At 47.4% G+C, this 25,136-nt stretch overlaps 1 long non-coding RNA gene across 1 annotated transcript in view; it reads left to right on the plus strand.

Moving 5' to 3' along the window:
• Positions 1 to 257: 257 nt before the first annotated feature.
• Positions 258 to 25,136, plus strand: part of LOC114015998 (uncharacterized) — a 227,758-nt gene continuing 202,879 nt past the window's right edge. Inside the window, exons 1-2 of the long non-coding RNA XR_008729814.1 lie at positions 258 to 904; positions 1,106 to 1,256. This is a non-coding gene — a long non-coding RNA (uncharacterized LOC114015998). The remainder of the gene's footprint in view (positions 905 to 1,105; positions 1,257 to 25,136) is intronic.

Raw genomic sequence — 25,136 nt, forward strand, 5'->3', positions numbered from 1 at the left:
AAAACCTATATAAAGGAAAGGGGGTTAAAGATAAGGCTGTAAGTCCATCAAGCTGGAAACTTGCCTTAAATTAAGAAAAAGAAATTACCTGTCTGATACTATTGCCCATGCACAAGCATGCCTTCCTCATAATATTAAGAGCAATAACGAAGGCTCTGACAGACTTTGTTGAGTTCGGGCTTGTTAGAGGACAAGAATTAAATTCTCTCCTTGCTCTGCAGAAAAGAGGAAAGACGGATTTCAGGGATACACAGCACCCTGCGGGAGCAGAGAATCTTCTTCCTGATCACCCCGGAGTCCTCCTCATCCCTGGAACGATGAGATTTGAGTATCATTGTTCCAGCAAGTGTTGTTATCAATGGCAGATCAGAATAAATCAGCAGGTCCCTTAAAAATCTAGCCAGCCTGACTCCGTCCTGGTAAAAAAGTAAAACAGAAAGACTGAAGTGGATGGGTCAAATGCAGAGCAAGGAAACCCAGACCCGCAGCAGTTTTGGGTCCTGAGTGGTGCAGCAGTACCAAATACTCCTTCATCTGTTTCTCATGCGCTTATCTCACCAGTGCTTAATGCCCATTATTTGCTTTGATGCCCTGGTGGCTGGCATTTTAATAATACGGAGGCAGGTTAAAGTAAATTGGGCTACAGAGGAGAATTATATCTGTCATTACTGGAGTCGAGGGATGCATTACACCTTTGCCATTACTATGCTAAGTCATATTCTAGTATGGCAAAAATAAAACTACATTTGAGGCAGACAGATCACAGGGTTCTCTCCCACAAAGTCGCTGCCAAGCAGCCCTCCAGTGCTGGCTCAGCACTTCTGGGGTCTTCAGCGAACCGCAGAGATGGATGTGAACATTATCGCCTGGCATCGAAGACATGATGAGCTTCAGTGGCTTTAAGGTACATCACCCTAGGCAATTATTTAGGTGACTTTAAAAATAAAGCGTGCAATACATATATCTATAATTTCTCGTTTATTTTTGTTGTATGGTTGAGCTACAGGTAAGACAAGTTTTCTAAATAGCGACAGATAAGCTGCTAAATGCGTTCATCCTTTTTTTTTTTTTTTTCCCGGTAATTTTTGTATTTCTTTCCCTCTAGGAAGTATCAAAATTTGGCAGAAAAGGAAGAGAGTCTTTCCAAACTCCATAGTAGCTGAAACACCGTGCATCTGCAAGGCAGCCTTGAGTAACTCAGGAGTTACTGCCTCTCACGGAGGCAAGATGCAGCTGATCAGCTGCCATCTGGCCAGGTAGTAGATCTTATTCCTGTTGCATTGCTATGGAGACGATGGAGAAAATGGGTGGCCTCGGTGGTGGTGAAGCCATGACCTTTAAGACAGCTGATTGCATTAGTGACCGCAGGAGCTCCCGGGGGGGACCTGCTGCCTCAGCTGCGTGGAGTCCAGGTGTTTCTGACTCTGCTCCTGCTTTACTAGAGCACCTTGGGAATACCACTTTACTTTTTTAATTCCTTCCCAGATGTTAGCATGTCTCATTTCAATTGAGAGCTCGCTGGGAATGGAGCCTGCATCTTACGCCCAGCATTTTGCACCGGTGCTGCCTTGGTCGCAGTGATAACTTTTGGTGCAAGTGAAACAGAAATAATGAAGTCAAACAAGCCCTCCGTATCTCCCCCCCTTCCCCATCACCCCCCAGTGATACTTTGCATATTAAAAAGGCAAGTAAAATCAATTTGATAATGCAAGAACTATGGTAGCTCGTGACTTTCAATCAGTGCTTTGGGCTCCCCAGTGATCTGAAGCACTCTTACTTGCTAAAAGTGAATTCTCAGAACAGCAGGAACGGGGGGATCTTGATAGGCTGATGAAGAAGGAAAAAGCATTTTCCTCCAAAGTCCTCGTGGGATTTAGAGCTGAAAAAAGAGAGCAGGCTAACATATACAGTGATGTTAGTGTTCTGCTGAAAAACAAATGCGTGTCCCAACAATTCAGGGCAAAATTTATCTTAAGTCACCATCTTGTGACTTGCTTGTTTACTCAGGCTGAATTTTCAGGGAAAGATTGAATTTAACTGCAAGTGGACATTTCATTCATTAAAAGAAAAGGGCTGGCCAAATTAAATCGTAGAATAGTAGGAAAACATGGGTTGGAAAGGTCTTCTGGAGGTCATCTAGATCAGCGTCCTGCTGAGCACGGAGTTCACTTCGTAACGAGATCGGTGGCTCCCAGCCGGCGTTTCTGGCTGTGCCCGGCTGTGGTTTCGGTGGCCGCGGGATCGCAGGTTGGTGAGCGCTGCTGGCCTGCCTGGGGCGGGAGGTTACTGAGCACAGCAGCACGTTCTGCTCTTAAAACCTTGGGAGTAGTGATTTCTCCACGATACATGCGTACCTACAGGATGCAGGTAGGACCTTCTTGAGGTTATGGTAGACACCAAGAAATTTTGGCTGCTTTAGGCGTATTTCTCTTGTATTCTTTTTAGAGCTGGACAAGTTGGAGCACCGGGCATTTAAAAGATGTAGTAAGAAAATCAGACCTTGTGGTAAAAAGACATTGTAATAATAATTAGACCTTGTTTGAGTTAATATTTGTGTTTACCCCACCCCAGTCCTGGATCCAGGGTCCATAGTCCCAGCTGCTGTAGAGAATTTAAGAAAAAAATAATCCTTGCCTGAAGAACATTTTATCTGAGGATCATCCCAGGGAAAGCAGATGCATGCAGATGTACAAAAGAGCCCGTGAACAGAGTATTGGCTGTAAGAATTGTTGGAAATAGAAATGTTTGGTCCTTAGTAGTTAGTTAAAAAGAAAGCGCCATCCCCGAAGCGCTCTCAGCAATGTCAAGGAGCTTTTTTTCTCTTAAACTCAGGTGGCGGAGCCTATAGATCGTGTGTGTTTATGGGAAACTCCTCCGAGGCTTCGAGAAAGGCACAGCAGGAAGAACAAACACGCTTGGCTGATAACAAGAGCAGAGATGTAGGAGAGACTAGCGCCCGTGAATAATCAGAGGCAAGGCTTGTATTTCATGCATCCCAAGCGTGGGGCCAGATTCCTTTTTAAATTCCTCTTACTGGGCAAAGGAATGAACATTTCTATAAACTGCAGTTGATGGTACACAGGTTGTCATTTATAAACAGCCTACTCAAACATTGCAGTATTTGCAATGTATTTATATCATATTATGAAAGATAAATTGTTGGCAAACATTCATAAAGTATTTATTGGACGTGCCACTGTTTGTTCAGTGATTTATAAATCAATGCTATAAAGTGTAAAGTGGTGACAGACTTTCAGATAAATTCTTTGCAAAATATTTGCTGTGCATCAATAATTCTGATATTAATTAGTTTACAGTTTATCCACAAGTGCTTTGGGGATGATTTATAGTTCACTTTCTCACTAGCCCAAGTCGCAAAGGGTCTGGCTCGGGGTGTGTGCTAGACCTGCTGGTTGGTCGCGTTCGTAGTTCAGCCTAGAGCTGAATCTGGCCCTGTTTGGTGCATCTTCTTTGCAAACTCATTGCCAGGAGGCAACAGCAAATGGAAGCAGCTAGAGGTGCTGAGGAAGGCAGGACAACCCCGAGCCTTTGGCAGCAGCAAGCTGCTTTAGCAGCCTGCCAGCAGCACTGAGCAACCCGGCCTCCGCCAGGAGCTTTCTCCCTGCTCCACTTTTTCTCCACCTTCCCATCTGAGGCAACGTCTTCCACCTTTTATCACCCCTTGGTTGTCAGCCCATTTCCATTAAATACTTAGAAACTTCGTTGGAGTGATGCATTTCCCATTGTTTGGCTGATGTTTGAGACCTAAAAGGTTTCTGGTGCTTTTCATGCAGGGAGGGAAGAAAAACCCAAACCCACAAACCAAAAATCACAACAGGATTCTCACTTTACGAGTTCCTAATAGCCAAGTTGACTTCTGTATCCCCTCCTCCACTCTCCCTGCAAAGCATTAAATGACTCAGAAGAGCTGGAAAAACTTAGGGTGAAACCCTCAAGGTTAAAACAGCAGAGGTGCTAAGCCTTCTGAACAGCATGGGGGGTGGTAAGCCTGTCCTGTGCTCTCTAGAGCACCCAAAAATCTTAGAAAACATTCTGTAGAAACGGTGAGTTATTAATATGTGCTTGAAAGAAAGGTCACTTGTTGCCTTAGCAAAAGGTTTTCACATTGATGAATGGAATGCCCGAATGTGCAGCAGGTGGGAGGCAGGACGGGGCTGAGCGGAGGGCTGGCTTAGCTGGGGTGCTTGATTCCCTTCACCTGGAGGTTGCACATGCTCCTTAATCTGCCTGGGGGGCTTTGCTGGCCACGTTCTCCTTCAGTTGCTCTGTGGGGCTCGGTAACAGCAGATGAACAGCCATGGTGTTCCTTCCACAAGCTTAGAGGTACCTAACTCTTAAAAGACACCAAAATACGAAGGCTTTCGTCTTTAAAGGACCGAAGCTGCACCTGTTGAGATGCAAATGCACGGTAGGTTATATTTATCTATGCAAATGAGTTTTGAAGTAGTGCTTGAAATTCATTCTGGTTAGTGTGCGGTCATCTTTTGCTTAAACTCACTGAGGTTGAAATCTTAGTCGGTTTTAGAACTGTAGAAATTAGAATGACTAGTACTAATAGAGCGTTTGTGAAGTGCGCGTCGCTATCTACTCATGTGCTTGTTTACACAGACAAAACAGCCTTCTTGTGGTATAAGGAGCTATTCTTAAATAAGTGCGGAGTTAGCTTTTGGTGATGGATGTCCTCGCTGAGGTGGTAGAAACGTTTAGACCTGTGTTAATGTCCTAGTGAAGATGAATGAAGAGCAGTTAATATGTTTGTTCCATCAACAAGAGGATAGTAAGAGTACGTAGCTGCATGCCTAGACACTCCAGTATCTTTTGCCTGATGGCAGTTAGTTGGTATGTTTTATTCCCATTTGATGAAGTTTTTGGTGAATAATTACAGCCCACTGAAACAGCTCTGAGTAAAGGCCCCCTAATTGCCCTCCCTTGGGAAGTTTCAGGCAGGATTTTTGTAGCTTTGTTTTGCTCTGACTTTCCTTTTGAAAACAGACTTCTGGGGAACAGCTCTGTAGAGGTGGAACTGCGTTTGAGCTAAATGGGGCTATCTAAATGCATTACAGCTTATTGTGCTTGCACTTCCTTAGCTACATTACTACTAAGAGCAACCTTTAGACAACTGAATGAAGCAGGGATAGCAACGTGCAAGAGTCGTGTGATTGGTGTGCATTATCAGGCTCCTGCTGGCAAGAGCCATCAAAAGAAAATGTGGGAGTGATAGCCCTGGATAGTACACCAGGAAATGTCAGGTATTTCAGGCAAGGAAAATTGGTTTGAAATCTGGATGCACTACCAGGTGAAGCTTCAGGAAGCACTGCAGGGAGCCATCCCTTCTTTGTGAGCATCCCTGACCCTCCCCTCAGATCTCAGGTTATTAGTATGATACATTTAGGCTTATCGATTCAAAGGGAGTGAATTTGTCTTGTCCGGTACCTTTTGAGAGATGTTCCGTGGCACACCTGACTTTCCTCTCGTGTCATACCTTGTACCTTTTAGCTGATAAGCTTATCTGGCCAAGGCCTTGCTGGTTTAGCGTATGTTTTTGGTGGAGCACCATGCATGCTGTCAGACTTTGATAAATACTGTAAATAGCAGGCGGTTAAGATGGGTCAATAGAGATGGAGATGAACTAGCAGAAGTCTGCGCTGTGGCACCTGGAAGTTCGGAGTTAAATTAACTGAAGTACGCGATGGAGAGGGATGCTTGTTAAAGCTGGGCAGAACGTGGTCTCTGTGAACTTCTCATTAAGGTTTCAGCAACGCAGTTCTAGAGACCTGCGCTCAGATCTGCCATGCACAGTAAATTTCTGCCTGTATCTCCACCAGCATTAAATAAAGCTTAATAAAGACATGAAGATACACGCACAGACCTGCGCTTGGCAACCAGATGCAGCGTGCATCAGCTTCTTGCATCTGCTACGGAGAGGAAAGCCGAGCGAGGGCGAGCAGCAACAGTCCGGATCTCTAAAAAAGAAATCCCTGACTGGCTCTGCGTTGAGAGGGCTTTTACGCAGGTGGTGTTTTGGGAGCAAAGTCGGAGGAGGGATGTGAGATCCCACCCTCGCGGGAACCTTATGTGGTGCTTCTGCTCTTCCTTCCTAGACAGAGTTGATTTGAGGTAGCAGGCAAAGCAGGGTGTGCGGTGCTGGGCAGGAACAGGCCCGGGGCTGTGTGGAGGTGTGTCTGTTTAAATGCAAAGTCATGCTTTTCCACGTTATTTTACTCGCCAGGTGAGTAAATTCCTGCTGGGGAGACCAGCAGGTGTTTGGTATCAGCCTTCCACAGGTGCCTGTGATTGCACTGGTAACAAGCAGTGAGCAAGTGCTCTTGAAACTGAACTGGTACCAGTCGTTACCGGTGGCTAAAATAAACCTTCTTAATAGTTGTGGTGGGCTAATTAGGTGGACAAGGTAGAAGGCAGCTGTTAGGTTTGTTGCTTCATCTTCTCTTCCCCCTTTTTCTTCTATAGACTGAACCCATCAAGGTTGCAAGTGGTTTTTTTTTTTCTCTCTGAGTTCTGCCTTTGGCGCTGCCGTTCCAGCCCTCCGTGCCTCGGTTTCCCTTCTGTAGCTGCCTGCCTGGGTGAAATCGCTCTGGAAAACATCACTCTGGTAACATCGAAAGCTTTTACCTCTGGTTTGCGTTAACCCAGCCCGCAGAACCTTCGCGTGTTTTCAGTGTTGCTCTCAAACTGCGTGTAGAAAAGCCTTTAAGAACTACTGATCGGTAATACCGTTGGGCAGAGATTGTCTTTAAATTCAAATGCTTTGTAATTTAATACACTGAGCCTGCTGCTCAGGGGCTCCCCGGCGCTGTGGAGCGCGTGAGCAGTTGGAGCGAGGCCGGGATGTCACAGGGAACCCCCAGGAGAGCTTGTGAGCTCCCCACCCCCACTCTCTGATCTAGATTTGTCTTCTCTCTTGTGAATCTCGACCGTATAATGATGCGGTGTCTGGCTGGGAGGGTAGGGAAGACTGGCACGCTGGCTATGAATATTTATGTTGAAATATTAGTGGTTGGTTTTAGTGTAAATAACAACAGCGCGGTTGAATTCTTCCCAACAAAAACATCTATATCCCTGTCAAGATATGTAAATATTGTAAAAGCCTTTTAGACTCCATAGGGTAGGCTGACTACTTATCTGCGAAAATTATTTCATACTTGTTTATACCAAACTTTCTTCCTGTATTCTCTCAAGTAATTGATTTTTTTGGCTGTAGCAGGAGCAATGTTGCTAAATTAAAACGGCTGCTGGCCTCGTGTGAAAGTTTTTGAACTTGCAAGCGATGACGTTTTGGAAACGAGAACAAATCCGTTTTGAACAAGGAAAAGAAAAAGTAGTTGGGGTTTTTTTTTGTACGGAGAAGCAAAGCACGATGAATGTCAGTTTTTAAAAACCAGAAAGAGCACCCCGTTGATTAAGAAAAATATTTGGGTTTTGCCTTTGTATGGTTAGGCTCCAAGATTTTAGGCTTTGTACATGGAATTGAGGTTTTCAGTAGAGGTTTCAACCTTCTAAAAGGCATCAATATTTCAAAAGCACAAGAAAGTTGGTTTACAGACTGCTCGGTTGTATTAAATAATGTATATATACTTGTGAAGAAAACAAAAAATCAATAGCTATTGCAAATTTAGCTCTGAAAGAATCCTAAGGAAATGTCAACAGTTCTTTTCTGTGCTGTTTCTGCTCATCAAATGGCTTGGGCTCTCCTTTGAAATGATTTTTCAATATTGGCTTTTACTTTGTGGTGAACTTCATGCTGAACATTCTTGGAGAAGCCTAAATTTTCCTCCTCAGTAATGACTTCACAGAGACCCGTAAACATTCCTCAGCGAAGTGGCAACGAGGTGACGGGCAGTGAAGTGTTTTGCCCTCTGTGTGCCACAGGGAGCAGAAATCCCGACCGTTCCCTCACATTGTCCTTATTTGATCTAGGGATGCTGCTTCCCGATAAATGCGTGTGCCGGAGCCTGGTTTCACGTGGTCCCTTAGGATGAGCTCAGGGATGGGTGTGCTAATAGAGGATTATTTCTCCTTGGGTTCCTAGTTCTCTTGCAGAACAGAAGTGTTCCTTTCTCATTTGAGTTCTCTGTTCTGAGTTGCGGTCCACTTTGAGTTGCGGTCTACTTTAGAACTTACGTAGATAGACCCTTACCATGGGGGCGTTGAGTGTGTGCGACGACAGTGATGGCAGGGAGCGTGTGTAGCTTGTGATTCTCTGCTTCGTGCCAGGCTATCCAAAGGTGGCCAAAAGATTAAGTAATAGGTTTAAATGCGTTTCAAAATTCACCTTTGTACAAACCTACATCGGTTTGGTTAAGCAACCGTTAAGATTTTAGGGTGCCGTGTGGTGTACGGTGGCATGACTATTTCTTTTTCTGATGCCAGGTTGCAGGGTTTACAGTTGCTTTTGCATCTAAAAAAGTAGCAATTATTTCAGAAAGAATGGCTAACACTGAGTATTTTATTCAATAATATATTTAAGTCAATAATATTGTTAAAGATCCTCTGACCTTTGGGGATTTAAGAGCATCTGCAATGTTTCATACTGATCCACAGTGGATGCTCTCCTCCTCCCCACCCCCCCACCCCCCACCCCAATAAAACCAGTTTATAAATGAGCAAGGGATACCACTTGTGACTGTACAAGCGCTCTCAGTGAAACTAGTTGGAGTATGTTAGAAGTCAGGAGCTACTTCTGGTGAGCAAGGGCATCCTGACCTTCCTGCAGGAGCGAGTAGATATGGTATCCCTCAAAGTAACATATTCAGGGGCCCTTCTGCAGCATCGTTGGTACTTGAATTCCCTCTGGCATCAGTGTGATTAACACAGACCTACGAGTTTCAATAGCCGTATCTTGCTTGAATGAGACCCACGGTGGGAGTACGCGGCTAGTAGAGGCAGAGCAGCTGGTGGCCCGTGTGCTTGGGCGTAGCTTGGACACTCCGTGGTGGCATATTCATTTGCTTTGCGGTTTGTTGCCTCGGGGTACCCGTTTGTGTGGCCAGGTGGTAAATCCAGCTATAAATGACTCTGCAAAATGGTCAGGAACAGGAAGGAGCAGCTGCTCTTGGAAGGAAAGCAGGGAAGAGCAGCAGTGTAACCGGGAACGATGAGTGCTGCCGGTGGATCTTCATTTTAGTATCGATACCCACCTGCCTTGGGAATTTGAACAAGGAATGACGAATGATGGGGAGCTCCAGCTCCTTTGCTACCCGATAACACCTAATATCACTGTATGAAAAGTGAAGTTGGTGTAAACTGGTAGTTTCCAAATGATTTGTTAAGTATGTAGTCTAATGACTGAGTAAGAGCTTTGTAAATATTTGCAGACAGGGATGTGGAATTAGCTTGTGTAATGCATGCAAGCGATGTAATTTTCAATTTACTTATCAATGTAAACATTAATTTAAACCTGATGCTAGTGCTGGTTCACATAACTTTCTGGGAAAGCCGTGACATTTCTAATTTGCCTGCATCTTCAAAGTGGGGTCTGGGTGCCGGTATCCAAATCGGAGCTGGAGGCTGGAGATGGTGTGGCCAGCTCTGCGGGATCCCGCTGGCCTGCGTGATCCGGGATGAGGGAATAACGCATCAGTACGTTGCTTGATGGCAGAGGGATTGAGGCAGCGTGACCTGTCGGACAGTGCTTTAAACACGAGCTGGGGGAAGCTGGGTGCTCTTCGTACCCCGCTCCAAGCCGTGTGCGCTGACGGTTCCTTCTCCTCGGTGTTTTATCTGTGCAGAGTTTACAACCCAACCACGCCAGAAAGGCAAGGACTTCTGCTGGTCGCATGTATAGCGCCTTACGTAATTCACCGCAGCTTTGCTTGGACTCTTTGGGCATTACTGTCGTACAAATAATATTAACCACTTTATTTTAATGCTTTGTTTTGCTGTGCAGAACTCCGGTCTTTCAGAAATACTAAATCAGGTTCTTGTATCCCAGTGGAAAAAAAATTGACATGTTATTCCAAGCAGTTGTGGTTTTTTTTCTTGTACAGCATCTGCTTTTTCTTGGAGAACAGAAAGAAATCTTTCACAGAGCAAATCTTTTTGTCGCCTTTCTTTTTCTCCATTATTGTTTAGCAGATCACAATCTTATACATAATGTATATGTGACTGAAATATTCAAGGTAGTTAACATTTACCATTGTTGCCAAGGGAAGTAATTCTCTTCCAAAGATACAACTTTAATATAAAAGAGTAATAGCTGATATTACAGTGTTCAGATACAAAAACTGATAATGGAGCCCTGTTGATATTTAATATCAGCTGGATTCAATGAATTTTACATTACGATACTTTTTGAAGGTTGGATTTGTGGTTCTGTGATGAATAGCTAGAATAATTACATCCATATAAAATATAGTGCCCGAGAACTGTATGTCATGAAAATACACCTCTGATAGACTTGCTTTTCAATGTTAATAAAATTGAAGAAATACGACTTAAATTTAACTTAACCTGGCAGAGAAGTTCAGTTTATCCAGAAGTTATTAATGCAGAAGAACAGAAGGATTTGGTGGTTTGTTGGGTTTGTTTGGGTTGGTTTTTTTTTTTTTGATTGCTGCTTAAATCAACATTCCTTCTTTGTATCTCAGTTAATATTCTCCCAGGAAAGAGAAAAAATCGCTCCCATCAAAGTACGTTATCACTTGGGTACCATAGTGTGAAGCCTTTCTGATTGGGCCTGACGGGGAGAGGGGAATTATCTCACGTCTTGCTCTGCAGCGCAGACGCCACCGCACCATTTCTCATCTTATTCCTTGCTGGGTTCCCCATAGCTTTTGTTTTATGGAAGTAACTGGCATGCTGGTGTTACGCCGAATCTCAGCCCTGATTAGATTTTACTCCACACGAGTGCATCAAAATCTGCGGAAATCGTTCCTCCGCACCCTCGCCGTGGGGGTGGACTTAATGGTGGGAGCTGGAGGCTGCGGCGTGCTGCTGGTGGGGACAGTCGTAGGCTCGGGCACAAAGAAGTCCAGAGCCAGAGAAAGGAGGAAAATAACCTTGTTTTTCAAGGTTTTTGCAGTTAACGTGAGAGGTGAAGGGTTCCAGCGATCCCAGGTGAGAAGGCAGGAGAGCAGCAAGCCGTTCCCCTGCCTGGCGCAGACGGGCGAGCCGGGGGAAGGATGCCGGTCTCGGGGGACCAGCTGCTGCAGCAAGGCACTCGAGAAAGTAAGCAGGCATCAGAGTTAAACATCTGTGCAGCATTAAACATCTGCGCGGGGGGGGGGGAAGGAGCTGGCAGCGACCCAAGATCGAGGCACCACTCTGGCAGAAACAACTGTTCCTTTTTGTGCCCACATTCATGTCCGTTCCACGGTGCGAGCGAAGCAGCAGGGGCAGCGGTGGAGGGTTGCGAGTGAGCTGAGCATCAGGTGGCGGAACTTGCCGGCGAAAAAAACGTTTCTGAGAGCAACAGGAGGTGGCTTGCAGGCTGCCAGCCGGTGTGGTAGCGAAGGCTGAAGTTCTTGCCACAGGCTTTGCAGCAGGTTTCTGAAAACATTCTGGAAATGTGCTCTGCAACGTGCTTTTCTGCTCGTCTGATCTAAGAAATCTATTTCTTTTTGTGACTGTGGTTTTTTCCCCCTTCCCAGCAGCCGTGGATGTTTCCCCTTTGCTGTTTCATTCAAGCTGCAAGAGGTCATTTGTCCCCATCTTCAGGTGTGAGACTGTTCCTTGATCTTTAAATCCTTTCCCTGGACTTGATGCTTATCAAGCTGTCTTGAGAGGTTCTCGGCTTGATTTTTGGGAGCAGAGCGGTGGATTGCTGCCTGTTGCTGTTTGATCAGCAAGTCTTAGCTTTATTTCCCTAAAGTATTTGGAACCAAACATATTAAACCGTTGAGGTGTCACCGAGAAAGGGCCCAGCACCCTCTAAAATTGCTTCTAGCGAGACCTTCGGGTACGATGTCCCCAGGCGCACAGCTCGCTGTGTAACCTCAGTGCTGTGAGTCTTCCCTGCTGAGGTGGTTTCCATCCAGGACATGTGAAATATTCCACGTTTGCTTGGAGCAGAGAGGAGTCTGTTGGCTGCCCCAGTGGTGTTGCCCGTTGGGGAGGTTTGTCTGAAAGGCTCTCCCCCACCCAACCCCTACTTTGCTTCCCGCTGGCGCACAGTGATCTCGTTGTAAGGCGATAAACGTGTCCGAGTGATTATTTATTCAAGCGTGTTGCCCACCAGTCCCTTGCGAGATCAGCGTGGGGTGACCAGCTTTGGTTTTTACATGAAGGAGCTGGTTTCATCCTTTATTTCTTCCCTGTGTTTGACAGAGAGACGGGACAGAAAAACCTTTTTTGTTGTCACTCTCCCGTTCTGGCGCTTCTCCAGAGGAGACGCCAGGTGTGCAGCGCGCCGGTGTCAGAGCCTCGGTGGAATAGATGCTGTAGGAGAGACATTGCGGAGTGGAGCTGCTGGAGGAGGGAAGCTCTGCTTGTCACAGGTCACGATGGCAGTCCGATGGCCTCCTGGTGGGTTGTGACAGTGACCTCTGTCACTCACTAAATGAGTCAAACCGAAATGGAGAGACCCGAGCCGTTGCAGAGCATCCGTATCCTGCCCTGGCTGGCTGCGTCGGCTGCGCCGTGGTTAGCTGGTGGCTTCCCTTCCCCTCCCAGGGCACTAGTGAATTTTGATTTCACATTCCATAAATCCGTGGGCTGAGAAGCAGGGCGCAGGATTTTTGTCACAGAAAAGTGAGCCACGCTCCTTGCGACAACGTTATCCCGACGAAAAAGCCTACATCACTTTTCAAAACTCCTTACAGCACTCGGGAACTTCACCCGAGAGCTACAGACACTGAAGGTCCTGCTGTATTTTACAAATCGAAGGTGGCTTCTAAGCCGTGTAGGTGGGCTTGGAAAGTATTGTTCTTTGTTCTTTTTATTTATTTATTTTATTGAAGTCTGTAACTGTGTCTGCAGGTACAGATGGTCCTTTACCAGGAGGCGAAGGGTCATGTGCTCTGTCCAGCTGGTACTCGCTGCAAGATGTGCACTGAAGTTGCGTGATGTAGTGGCAGGTACACAGGCACGTCCGCTTCCCCGTCAGAAGGAATTTAGTGAATCATCCATCTGTGATAAGAGCAGTGGATAAACCCCTCCCTCGCAATACCGGCAATTTTCCAGTTGGGAAAACCAGCCACCGTTGCTGGTTTTGCTTTAGCCGTGTTTGGTCTGAGCTTTTGGGGCATCCCTGGGCAGCACGGACGCTGTTGTCAGATGCTTTCATCGGAGAGGCCGCGCTGCTCTTTTCTGTCTCCTGTAGAAGTTTTGAAGATTCTTCAGTGTTTCTTTAGAGAGAAAACCTTGAGGTTTTCTCCCATCGCTAATTGTATGGCCAAGAAGGGAATAACAAATTAGCTGTTTCAGATTTGTCAATTTTAAAATGCTATTAAGCTGCTCCAGTTTAATTTTGGTTAAGAGCTGTTTCATTATTAATGCGGAGAGGAAGTCATCTCTAATGACCCTTGGGACATGCCAAAGTGCTTTAAGATCAGTTTGGGTAGTCAGAGATGTGTGAGTAATAAAGCGTCTGCTCTTGCAGGGCCTTTGCCCACCTTTGGCAAGGGAAGCTGGCAAGATGGGCTCTGCCACGTTGCTTGCTGATCGCTCCCAACCTGCTGCCTCCTTGAAGAGCCCCCTCCGTCTCTTCATCTCTGCTACTGCTTCCCTGGTTGATATATATAAGTTGTTTTTTTGGTTTTATTGGTTTTTTTGGTTTTTTTTTTTTGCTTTCCCAGCACAGAAACCTGAAAAGTTAAGGCACCACAAGATGCAATATGACATAATCGATACAGTAACTTTTCAAGCTTGCCAAGGCTTTGATTTATTTTTTTTTTTTTCCGAGTGTCTTGCTATCTGTCAGCATGTGCTAATTGAGCCTACATACCCATATGGCATCTGCTCTCTGGAGGAAAGTGTTTCAATAGTCCTGTGGAGTACAGCAAATAGTGGTTGATGTGTAGGGAAGCGTTTGCCTGTGAATATCGTGTTCTGGTAAAACAAACTGGGGCTGCTCTCCGCGAAGCGTACACCCGGGTCCAAGCCTGAGTCGGAGCCGCCAGTGCCGTTGCTGTATTGCAGAGGAGTCTCAGGGCACGGTGCTGGGTGGATTGTGTTAGATACCGCGCCGAGGTAGAAATATTGACGATTTTAGTTGGGAGGAGGGTGGGACAGATGACAGCGGGTGATTGCTGAGAAGCACAAACGTGTGGCCCGTGGAAATGAGGCAGCAGCTCTGTTAGACGTGAGGCATGGTGGTGGTACTTCAGCCGTCGCCCCAGAGCGATGGGAATGCTCCTCGAGTGGCTTGATAACAAATGCGTCTGCTTCACTGGACTGAAGTCCACTGGGATTTTGTGTTCCTATACCCCTCTGTGTGCCGCTATGCGCACGCCGCTTGCGTTTCCCTGAAACCCTTGGAACAGGGTGCAAGTGCTTTTGTGCCCCGTGCTGCTGGCTGCAAAGGGGTGAATTTCACCCTTTGAATTAATTAAGCATCTGTCACGGTGGGGAAGGTAGGTGCTTTCACATTCACAGATGGATAAACAGAGGGAGAATGGGTTGCCTGAAGCTACGCGCTAAGAGGAAGCATTAAAAAAAAAAATACATAGTCGTGTGTTTTGCTTTTTGAAGGGACCGAGAGGTACGCAAGCAGGTTGGGTGTGCCTGGGTGGAACCAGAGCGCTGTGGACCCGGTGACCAGTTTCAGTCAGACACAAGAGTCCTGCAAATGTGGGCATCTGGGTGCCGTGTGCCGCGTGACAAGCACCGAGCGTGCGGTGCTGTTGCAGCCAGAGGTTTGGGCTCGGCGGGGCTGACACGAGGCTGTTCCGCGGGTCCTGGAAGCGGCGAGCGCCGCGACGAGCACTCGCTCCCTCCCCAGCGCCCGGGAGCGCAAGTGCAGCGGCTGAAGGCAGGAAACCAGCTTCGATCGGGGCCCAGTTTCTGGGACTGAATTGCTGTGCCACTTGTGCTGCGTGACGTTGCATAAATCATACCGTGGTTACGGGCTTTCCCTCTACCCGTCTTGCTTTGCAGCCCTAATTTACTCTACTTGAAAGCCATCAGGTGAGGGAGGGGAGTCGCTCCAGCCGGCCTGAGGGCTCGATTCGGGTCTGAGCGGAGGCGCTGGGCGCCATCCCCTCGCCATGTCCTTCCCTGCTCTCTCCGCACAACGGTGTCAGGAGGAAAAAATGCGTGACTGTGATCTGAAAAAGCAAAACCGTGGGGCGTCCGTTGAGAAATGTGGAAGGAAAGGGCTGACAGGGATGCCAACTGCCCCATTTTGGCTACTAATATCCATGATTATCAATATTTAACAGATCATATCCCAACCTCCAGGTACCCTGCAAAGGGGAGAGTTGTGAGTTCTTGGTTTGGGGTTGGTTGGTTTGGTTTTGTGTTGGGTTTTTTTTTTCTTTCTGCCAGGTCTGTTGCTGACTGACTTTGCTGGATGCCATATGGAAGTGTATGGAACATGGGTTATTTCTTGTGTGTCTAGAGAAGCATTTGTGTGTCCAGGGTCATCAAACTGACTTTTGAGGAATCTTGATGACATAACCATATAGATTTGACTCTTAAAATCACTGGGTTCCTCTAAAAAGGAGAGCTTAGACTGGGCCTAGGTCTTTACTTGTTCCTTATACTGCGTTGAATATTTGCTTGGTGCTTATTGAGTGATGCAGAGAAATTATATGGATGTGCCAAAAGCAACGTCTTTGTATAAGAATTGCTGTACTTGCAGTGATTCCAACTGTGCCTTCAGTCCTTCAGGTCCGTTTTGCTGAAGAAATGGCACTTTCTAAAGTGTGTGTAACGATGTGCTTATGTTTGATGCTGTAATTTGAAAGATTAAGGATTATTGCTGGCTTGCGTTGCCCGAAAAGCTCAGGCTTTTTGTTGGCTGAGCACAACGAAGAGCTGCGTGTGAGCAGCAGCGTGCAGGAACCGCTGTGTTTGCCGCGATCCGACATCTGTCTGATCTTTGATGTTGACCAGGGCCAACGCATAAACCTGCAACAGGCAGGTGAAATGAAATAATCCATCCCACGCAACAGAACTCGCTGTAACCAGCCTGAGAATAGCTTAACCCCTGAAGGCGAAGGCTTAATAATGTTATTCTGTAATAACTTCAGATCTACTCAAAATCCATTTAGTTCTCCCATGTCCCATTATATTTTTTGCCGGGCCAATTTGTGTAAGGGCGAGGTCTGCACTTGTAGGTATTGTTCGAAATGAATGTCCGTGGCCGCTGGTTTTCAGTGTGTTTCGACTGTTACTGAGCGGACTGCTGTGGTTTTTAGGTGAGGTTTCCCACAGAAGTTGTGGGTTGACCGTAATAAAATATGCTGTGAAGTATCTATATCGCTTGCTGCAATAATCGAGACCAAAAAAACCCAAACAACCCAGCTGATGAAAAGTATCCGCACATACGTGCGTAAAACACAGATTAATAAAATGCACCCACCGCTCTGTGGAATGGATTGTCATCTGAAAATCTGTCGATCCTGGTGTTGGGGTAGTGAAGTCCTGTGACGCTGCTCTGACATGAGCGCTGATCTCCCTCTGGCTCTGAGGGCGGGTGGAAATAATCTGGCTGCCTGGACGTTTGTATGGTTAGGGCCACGCATTCATATCAAGAGTCTTTGTTTCCCTCCGGAGCTCGATCCTAAAAGGCCCCTGATGCTTGTGCTGGCCCAGCCGAGGGGCTTTAGGGCAGCATTATCCTTTCAGCTTCATCGGGAATATCGACGCCGAGACGTGCGGGGTCCTCGGCTCAACCCCTGCTCTGCCTCCTAGGACCAGGCGCTTTGCTGTGCTGCGCGCGGACTCGCAGGCGATCGATCTGCCTGCTGCCCTTCCCTCGTCCTGCCGCAGCCTCTGGTGTCTGACACGCTGCAGCTGTGACGGGACCCAGCTCTGCAGCCTTTCGGAAGAGGAGGCTTGTGTGTAAAAGAGGAGGGCAAATGTCTTATTGAAACCAGTGGGAGTTTTGTTTGATGATTATTATTCACAGCAGCACTAGGAGCAATCACTGCTTGCTCCTGCAAAGTTGCCGGTTCCTCTTCAGCCTTCTGTAACACTCTGGCTTTCCTCTTCCCCCCCCACTTGCCTGAGCAGCGGAGGAGTTTGCCGTTGGCTTCTTCCCCAGCCTGCTTTCTCATGCAGATACGTAGCCTCTCTTGCATATGCCCTCGACGGGGTTTAATCTATACAAATTCCATCCCCCAAAATCCGTCTGGTTTGAATAGCCCCTCCTGACTCATCACCTTCGCCTTCCCGCGTGCTTTGCGGTCAGCAAAGCCTCACGTACCCCAGAAAGGACCGTTGGGTTAATTGAGTTAGTAGGGACCTGTGTTTTGTCTGCGGGGGATGAGATATGCAGTGTGCTGCACGTGTGATAAGTAGCCTTGTTTAAAGTCATCAATTAACTCATTCTGTGGGGCAAATTTGGACAGACTTGGCGGCTGGAGCATCTTCCCTGGGAAGAGAGTGACCTGAGAGCTGGTGCTGATTTGAAGTGATGCTTCCAGCTGGTGGGGACCGGGGGAAACCCCCCAGGGCGAAGCTGGCATCGCTCTTCACATGGGTCTACTCGCTGCTGCTTGAAACCGAGCTAAGTTTCCTCTCTGCAATTTGGTGGCTTTAAGCATCGTGGCATCTTACCCGGTTCAGATGGCAGCACCGCTCTTTCCAGGCGCCGCTGGCTCTAACTGGGGTAAATCTCCAGGGAGGAGCGATGCGTCAAGGCGAGCCGTGGGTTATGGAACTGAGAGCTGTGTAAACCGAGAGTACGAACTCTGTGCTCAGACGTAGGAGAATCTCTGCTCCTGTAAGGGCTGCACGCACGCGTTGGACCGAAGTGGTGATTCACTGGAGCTGTTGGCTGCCGTCGGCTCGTTGTGTGTATCCTACAGCGCAAAACAGAGGGGCCCAACGCTGCTTCCCTCTGCTCCAGCGTTTGCCGCACCTGGCAGGGTGTATCCAGATGTGCAACACCCATGCTTAGTGGGATATAAGCAGCCGAAGTGCAGAGATGGTAGGAAAAATAAGTAAGTAAGCCCCAGCCCTAGAAACTTTGCTTTGCTCTCGGAAGTTTATTTAGGAAGGCAAACGGCCGTGACCAGATGTGTGTGGGTGCAGGGAGAAGACGCTGTAGGTTTGCAGAACTGATGGCAAACAGAGAGTGGGCCTAATCAGATTGGAGTAACTTGGATGCCTCTGTGCCCAAGGGGGTGTTTGCTTGCGGATAAAGCTTTGGAAAAACCCCGGGACTTGGGATAGGAGCATCCCAAGCGCCTTTGTGGCCAAAGTTCAGCGGTATCTGCTCGGTGTCTGATGTGCTTCGGTTAGGGCACATCCTCCCTACGCAAGAACGGCACTTGGATGGAAGCACGGATGTTTGCTCGCCGCTCCGTGTGGGTGTAACTTGGTAGACGGCGATCCTCAGGTGGGGAAGGGGGAGCAGGCGCCTGGGGTAGAGCGAATGTGCTAAACTCGGGTACTAATGTGGAACCGTGGCCTCAGCCTGGCTATAAATTGCCACCTTGCAAAGCAATTTCAGTTTTTCCTGTCTTCTCACTTGTGATATATTTGCTGGGAGCTGTAGGTGTCTCGCCCGTGATTCCCTGTGCTGCTCTTTGAGTCTTTTCCAGGGTTTGGAGAGGGTATTTGTCTGTTTTCTGTGCACGTGTACCCTGCGCATCTCAGACCCGGGGAGGCGGTTTCCTTAGGAAAATCTGCAGGTTGCAGTGTATTTGTCTTTCAGAAACAAAGCTTTTCGGGGATGCGCGTTGTTTATGCCTTGGAAAGTTTTCTGGACCAAATTTACAGCCTGATGCAGGAGGCAGTCTTGCTGCAGAACAGCCGGTCGTCGTTCGAGTATTCCCTGGACTAGGGAAGAGCCGGGTACCCAAGAGCTGCATCCTCTGGGCTGGGTGGGTGGTTTGTTGGTTTTTTTAAAAAAAAACCTTTCATAAGGTCTTGTTTTGTTCTGCTGTGCTACGAAAACAAGTTGCAAACCATGACTTTTTTTTTTTTTTTTTTTTTTGTGAAATGTAACTTGTTTTTTTCCAGCCAGCCCACAGGGAAGACGTTCAGCACCCCAAAGAGTCGAACTGCCATCCTCACTGCCAGAAAGGCAGGCTATCAGTTTAAGTGACAGCTTTGTTTTGCATTTTAGCATCTCTCCAAGGATGACTGACTATCCTAGGGAGAAAGTGTCACCTGATTTGAAGCCTCCCTGTGCGTGGATGCAGGTAGGCGCGAGATGATATCTGAGCTAGCTATGAAGACATATCCTTTGCAAGGAAAATGTTTGTTCTCGGCTGTAATCAGACATGCTGGTTTCCTTTGCTGATGAGGTTCCTTCAACTATATTAAATAGCAGGGCACTTTATTTTTCTAGGGTCTTGCTGTTTATTTTATTTCGGCACGCTTCCCCGTCTTACAGAGTGGCTGCCTGTGCAGTTGGACTGGAAGATATTGGAAGGGGAATAGGAACAATAAAAGAGCTATGGACGGGCCAGGAGAAACAGCCTTTCCGTGCATCTTTTCTGATGCCGTTGTTCCTGGGTTGGCACATCTCATGACAACTTCAGAGAAACCTCTTTTAGTCCCACTAGTCCTGTCCACTAATGGGCCTGAAAAACTTCCGTGTTGAGTAATGGGAACACCAAAAACAGGCTTACCTTGTTGCTGTTGAGTTTGCCCTTGCACCCGTGTCCCTTGGCTGAGCTGGAACTGTCCTACCCCAGCGTACCGTGAAGATGTCACAGTTCCCGGCCATCCGCCGGGATGTCCTCGGATGCTGGCTGGCTTTAATATGCTGGGCTGAATGGTGGTGCTTGAGGAACTGAGTCAGGAGGAGAGGAGAGGCCCCTGCTCTTCAGAGCTGAAGGCTTTCATCCATGCCACGTGGTGAGGGCAGCGCTACTGGTTTAAGCTGGTGAACTGGAAGTTGATTATAGTGCCGGCTGGAGCGTATTTTCTGCCCGTTGATGGTGTATCTTGGCAGCTGGGTGAATGCAAAGGAGTAAAGCAAGGCTCTGCTCTTGGCTGCTCTCTCTATCTAGTGGGTGGTGTAAGTGCTGCGTGGGTGTTTAAAAATGCTGCTGAACTGGTACAGTCTGGTGCGAAGGGAGAGGTGCAAGGCAATCCGTTGGGCACAGGGTACACGGGCTCTCTCTCCGCGGCGGACCTGTTCTCAGCCACTTTGTTTCTGGTTTTGACAACAAGATTTGTTTCTGGCTCTGAGCAGTAAGCGTGAGCAAGCAGCTCTAGCTGGATAAAGTTTTGGTTTCTTGCTTAGTATCTTTCTTCCAATGCTCTTTGTAGCCTTTGGGTGATGCGTCGCCGATGCACAGGCTCTTTCTGAAGGCTGGCGGAAGCAGCTGGAGAGATGGAACCAGTAGAACTGATGGGCTGATGCAGCAGCAACCCTTGCTCCGACAGCTCCTTACAGCATTTATTCATCAACAACAAAAAAACCTAAAAATTCAATTTTCATACCAGGAATCTGACCCAGTGGCCACTTGAAACCAGTAGATTATCTTGCGAAGTGTCAGGGAGGCTGGGTTAGGATCCAAGTATGTAGGCTCTGCTTAGGAGCCATCACCTAGATGGTAGGTAGGTAGGTAGAACAGAGGGAGCTGGGGAACCAGAGCTTTTAAGGCACAAAAATACAAGCATTAGTAACATTCTACAGTTTGAAGCTGGTTTGTTTTTTCCTAAAGGTCACTGGGTTTGAAAACAAAATCCCTTAAGAAATCGGACAGGATCTTTGGTGCTGTGCTGTTAGCTTGAATCCCCGGCAGGAGTAGCAGGGCACGGAGACGCTGGAGCCTGCGAAGAGAAGCTGCCAGGCAGACACGCAAACATCCGAATACATTCAAGAGGCTGTGGACAAAGCAAACGCCTGCGTTCACCGCAAAACCTTGCAGTGAGAGGTACCAGTCGAGAATTTTAGTTGACAAAATAGCAGCGTTTTGTTTGCAATAGCAAAAGAAAAAAAACAACAACGAAACAAACAAGGGGGCTTGTCACGTTCACCTGAAGCCCACAAGAGGTGAGGACCCCCCGTTGGGGAGTCTTGTGAAGGAGGAGGTAGATGTAATGACTCAGCTCACCGCGCTCCTGGAGCTCGGAATGGCTGATGCCAGTAGAAGCAGATGGTTTTATGCTTAATTGTGGTTCAAATTAAGCACTTGTGTCCGTGATTCAGGCTAAGAGTAGGATGGGCTTCAGAATTAGGCTCTAAGAAATCGGAGAGGAACTGGGAGCAAACAGTTCCCCTTCCCTTCTCGGCTTCACGTCGCCATCTCGATCTACCGATGTGCCTTCCAGCTGCCGTGCCAGGTTTAGTTGTCGGGAAATCTCCTTCAAATCCCAAAGCACGGAAAAGCAACTCGTGAGGCGGCAGCAGCAGCAGCAGATGCCTGGATGTTGGTAGCATCTGCTGAAGGCAGGGCAGGGAAGAGGAGTTGGGTAGAGCATGTGTGATGTGGGTGCTCCCAAGATTTACACGCCCTGTTGAGCATATGGAGAACTCGAATAGCTTTTCTTTAGCGCTTAGTAAGTGCGGAGTTCAGATGTGTCCAGATAAATGTGATGATTCTCCACGCTAAAACAGAAGGGGTTTGGTTGTTTGTTTTTTTCGTTTTGGTGGTTTTTGGTTTGTTTTTTTCCACCAGGCTAACAGGTCTTGATGGAAGAACAGTGAGCAGGTGTGAACTTGGCTTTCAGTGGTAGGAAGAAAAAAATGTAACTCTAAATGCTTGGCTGCTTGGTTTTGTGTTTTCTGGGGGAAGGGTGGGAATCTGTTTTGAAACTACGTAGGAAGTCTCAAAGTAAAGATGGCAGATCTATAAAATATTTTGATTCTAGGACTCATTTGAGACCAAGAGGTTCATAAATCCAGCACCTGGTGCCCAGTTCTCCTTTGAGCTTGACTGGAAACTCTGCTTAAGGAGTGGCAAATATTTTTCTGAATACATTTTGGGAGGAAACCTGAGAAATACTTATTTTTCTGCATTATTCAATATATTTTTGGAAGTATTTGCCTGTCTATATGTTTGGCATTGGAAAGTCCTCTGTATAATCCAAGCAATGTAGATGAAAACTTCTGAAATAAGAGGCTGTGTGCAAATTGATTAGCTCGGTCTCCAAAATCCCGTCTGAAGCCAGCAAGATATCCATCAGCAGCAGAACTGTATGAGTGAAAAGATAAACACGCGCTTTGTTTTGCCAGTAGTTTCAGAAGAGGCACACAGTTGCTTTGATTCAAAAGGTTTATTTTATTTTCACATAGATCAGATTGTTTTTGAATTTCTTAGTGCGCTCTTTTTTTTACATTTGTAATAAAAATATTCGAATAATTAAAATTGAAATGTATTTTGACATTTTGAAGTTATACATTTTACCGTCCCGTTTCCTTGAACCTCCTCACCCCCAACCCATTAAAGAAATGAAATTACAGAAATCAATGGCTCTTTCACCAGTGATAGCTGTTTTTTCAGTCCCCATTTGGCTCTTCTTTCCCTACGCCTTCTGCGCCGAAAGGTTTGAAGGTAAATTTTGCCAAAGTGCTTCATCTTATCCATGATGCCATGATGTTTTAAAATTTTATTATTTTTTTAATGGGGGAAAATAATCCTGCTTTTACGGAGCGCCGTAGGAGGTGTACACGGCGTTCCCACCTAACCCAAGTTGTCGCTTGCCCCGATGCTCGGGGAGAGCTCACCTCCGTGCACGCTGCCGACGGGCTCCGAATCCCCCGCCTGACTCACCTCCTGCTAATTGGCACCCTGATTAGCGCTCTGGAGAGCAGGGAGCTGGATGTGTCGCAGGCAGCTGCCCTCGGGACAGATCATGAGCGGTCCTGGCGAGCCGCGGTCTTGCGCTGTCAGTCCGGGATGCGGCAGCAGCACCGGCCTCGCTAATGCGAGAAGACAGCGCGCGCGGGGAGCCGGGCTCTGGAGTGGCACCAGCTAAAAGTCAATCTGAGTTTTCCAGTGGAACTAAGAAATAGGCTCCTTGGCTTCCCAACAACGCGCGGAGCAGCAGTCAGGGACCCTCTTTGCTTTTTCTTGACTGCCCTGCCCTGACTTGTTTGAAAACTTGTCCCCCCCATCCCGCATCAGGAGACGGGGTCTCAGCATCAGACGGAAATCAGAGCTGGGGTTTGCGGTGTCGTCCTGAGCTGGAAGTGCCACGCGAGGTCCCACGCCTGCTGCGCCCAGAGCTTTTTGCCTTGATCCAACGGGGGATCCGCGTCCCGTGGCAGCCCAGATCTGTGCCCCGCGCTGATAAAGAACGCTTTCGTGACGGATTAATTTTACGTCAACAGAGAAATAGGCTCCTGCTGACGTGGCGACGGCAACACACCGCTTATTTCCTTCTTTACTTCAACCCTTGGGATGCTGCTTTTCCCCCTCCCTCTCCCTCCTTGCTTTTCCTCCTCCCCCTCCCTCTCCCTCCTTGCTTTTCCTCCTCCCCCTCCCTCTCCCTCCTTGCTTTTCCTCCTCCCCCTCCCTCTCCCTCCTTGCTTTTCCTCCTCCCCCTCCCTCTCCCTCCTTGCTTTTCCTCCTTTTTCTTTCAAACTTCTGCCATTTTTTGGCAAAAAGTTTATGCTCCAGCCAGCGCACTCTGGGCTGCCTCACGCTGCGCTCTTTAGAGGTACCGCGTTCCCGCAGGAAGCATCACGCGTGCTCAGACAGTATTGGTGATGCTGTCAAGCTCACTCCTGTCATCTAGCTGCCTCCACCTACGGGAACGCTTCAGTAAGCAGGCAGAAGCGATCTATTAATACACAGCATGGAAAATTGGTGCCTGTTAACGTATCATCTAAATTTAACTCCGAGAGCCATGTTCATCCTTGGGCTGGAAGCTGGGTGACGTCAGTGGTCTTCTAGAAGTCAGGCGTCGGTTCTGCTGCTCTCAGGCCCGATTGAGGTTTATACCAATTCAGAGTACTTTTGAGTATGTGTGTAATGGATTAAATTAAATCACTGATACGCTCTTTTGTTGGCCTGTGGGTTGTGCGCTCCCATAAATAGTGGAGGGGGGGTACCACGGTTTGTGGTGGGATGCTCTGCCGAGGCGGTGTGCTCCGTAATCATGGATCTCTTCCATTTGAGAATGACCATCTACTCTCTTCCTTCTGTTTTGAATTAGAGTTCTCTTGCAAACCGCTCTGATTCTTACAGAGCTGCGTCTTTCACCAGAATGACATTTTCCAGCAACACAATTTACGCCCTGCCCGTCGACTGGCTCTTGGTGTTGCACATCTTCGACCTTGGTCCGTGGGAAGGGACAGACCTCGGGGCTGCGTCAGGTCGTCCGGCAAGCAGATAGGAGATGTTGATCACGTTTCAATTTCCGTGTGGTCAGGTATCTGTGCTTTTCCTACAGGATTAAAATGTGCATACCAGGCGCCCGTTTTATTCCTTTTCTCTATGTATCTGCCTTGCCAGTAGGTGTAAGTGGCTGCAGTCAGTGGGCTCCGTGTGTTGCGAACTGGGGGTCGATAGAATTTTAAAGCCGCGTTCTCTTCTCTGTTGGGTGTTCAGGGCTTGATTTGCCAAATTGCTCCGCCTGTTGCCTGCACTTTGCATTTGGTCCGTGAACAACGTTGTCAAAAGCATTTGGTGTCAACGTGCTGAGCGGTGCTGAAAATCTGGACTTTTATCTGCCCTTACACGGGTTGTGGTTACACATCTTGGAAACAACTATTAGAGAAAATATGTTCCCCATATTCCAGCTGCCTTAAAACTCCTGCTGCCTTAGAGGACGAGCACATTTTTCATTTCCTGAGAGCTTAGTGAAGCTCTTCATGTTTTGGTTTTGACAGAGCAGTAGAAGGCTCTTTGTGGTACCACTGATCCTTTCTTCTCCAAAGAGGTTATTTTGGGTCTTTTCTTTCCCAAACTTGCAAATTAGTACAGGGCTAACAGGATGCTGCTGCTGACACTTCATCAATTTCTTTTTCTTCAAAGTATACATTAAAGGGGATGGGAGCTATAGGAGCCTTTGAAACTTAATTGCATTTGAGAGGAACCACTGAATTTGGAAGTTACTGAGCAACTTCAGGTAACACTAACAAA

This window comes from Falco cherrug, chromosome 18 (assembly GCF_023634085.1).
Source record: "Falco cherrug isolate bFalChe1 chromosome 18, bFalChe1.pri, whole genome shotgun sequence".
NCBI classification, from domain to species: domain Eukaryota; kingdom Metazoa; phylum Chordata; class Aves; order Falconiformes; family Falconidae; genus Falco; species Falco cherrug.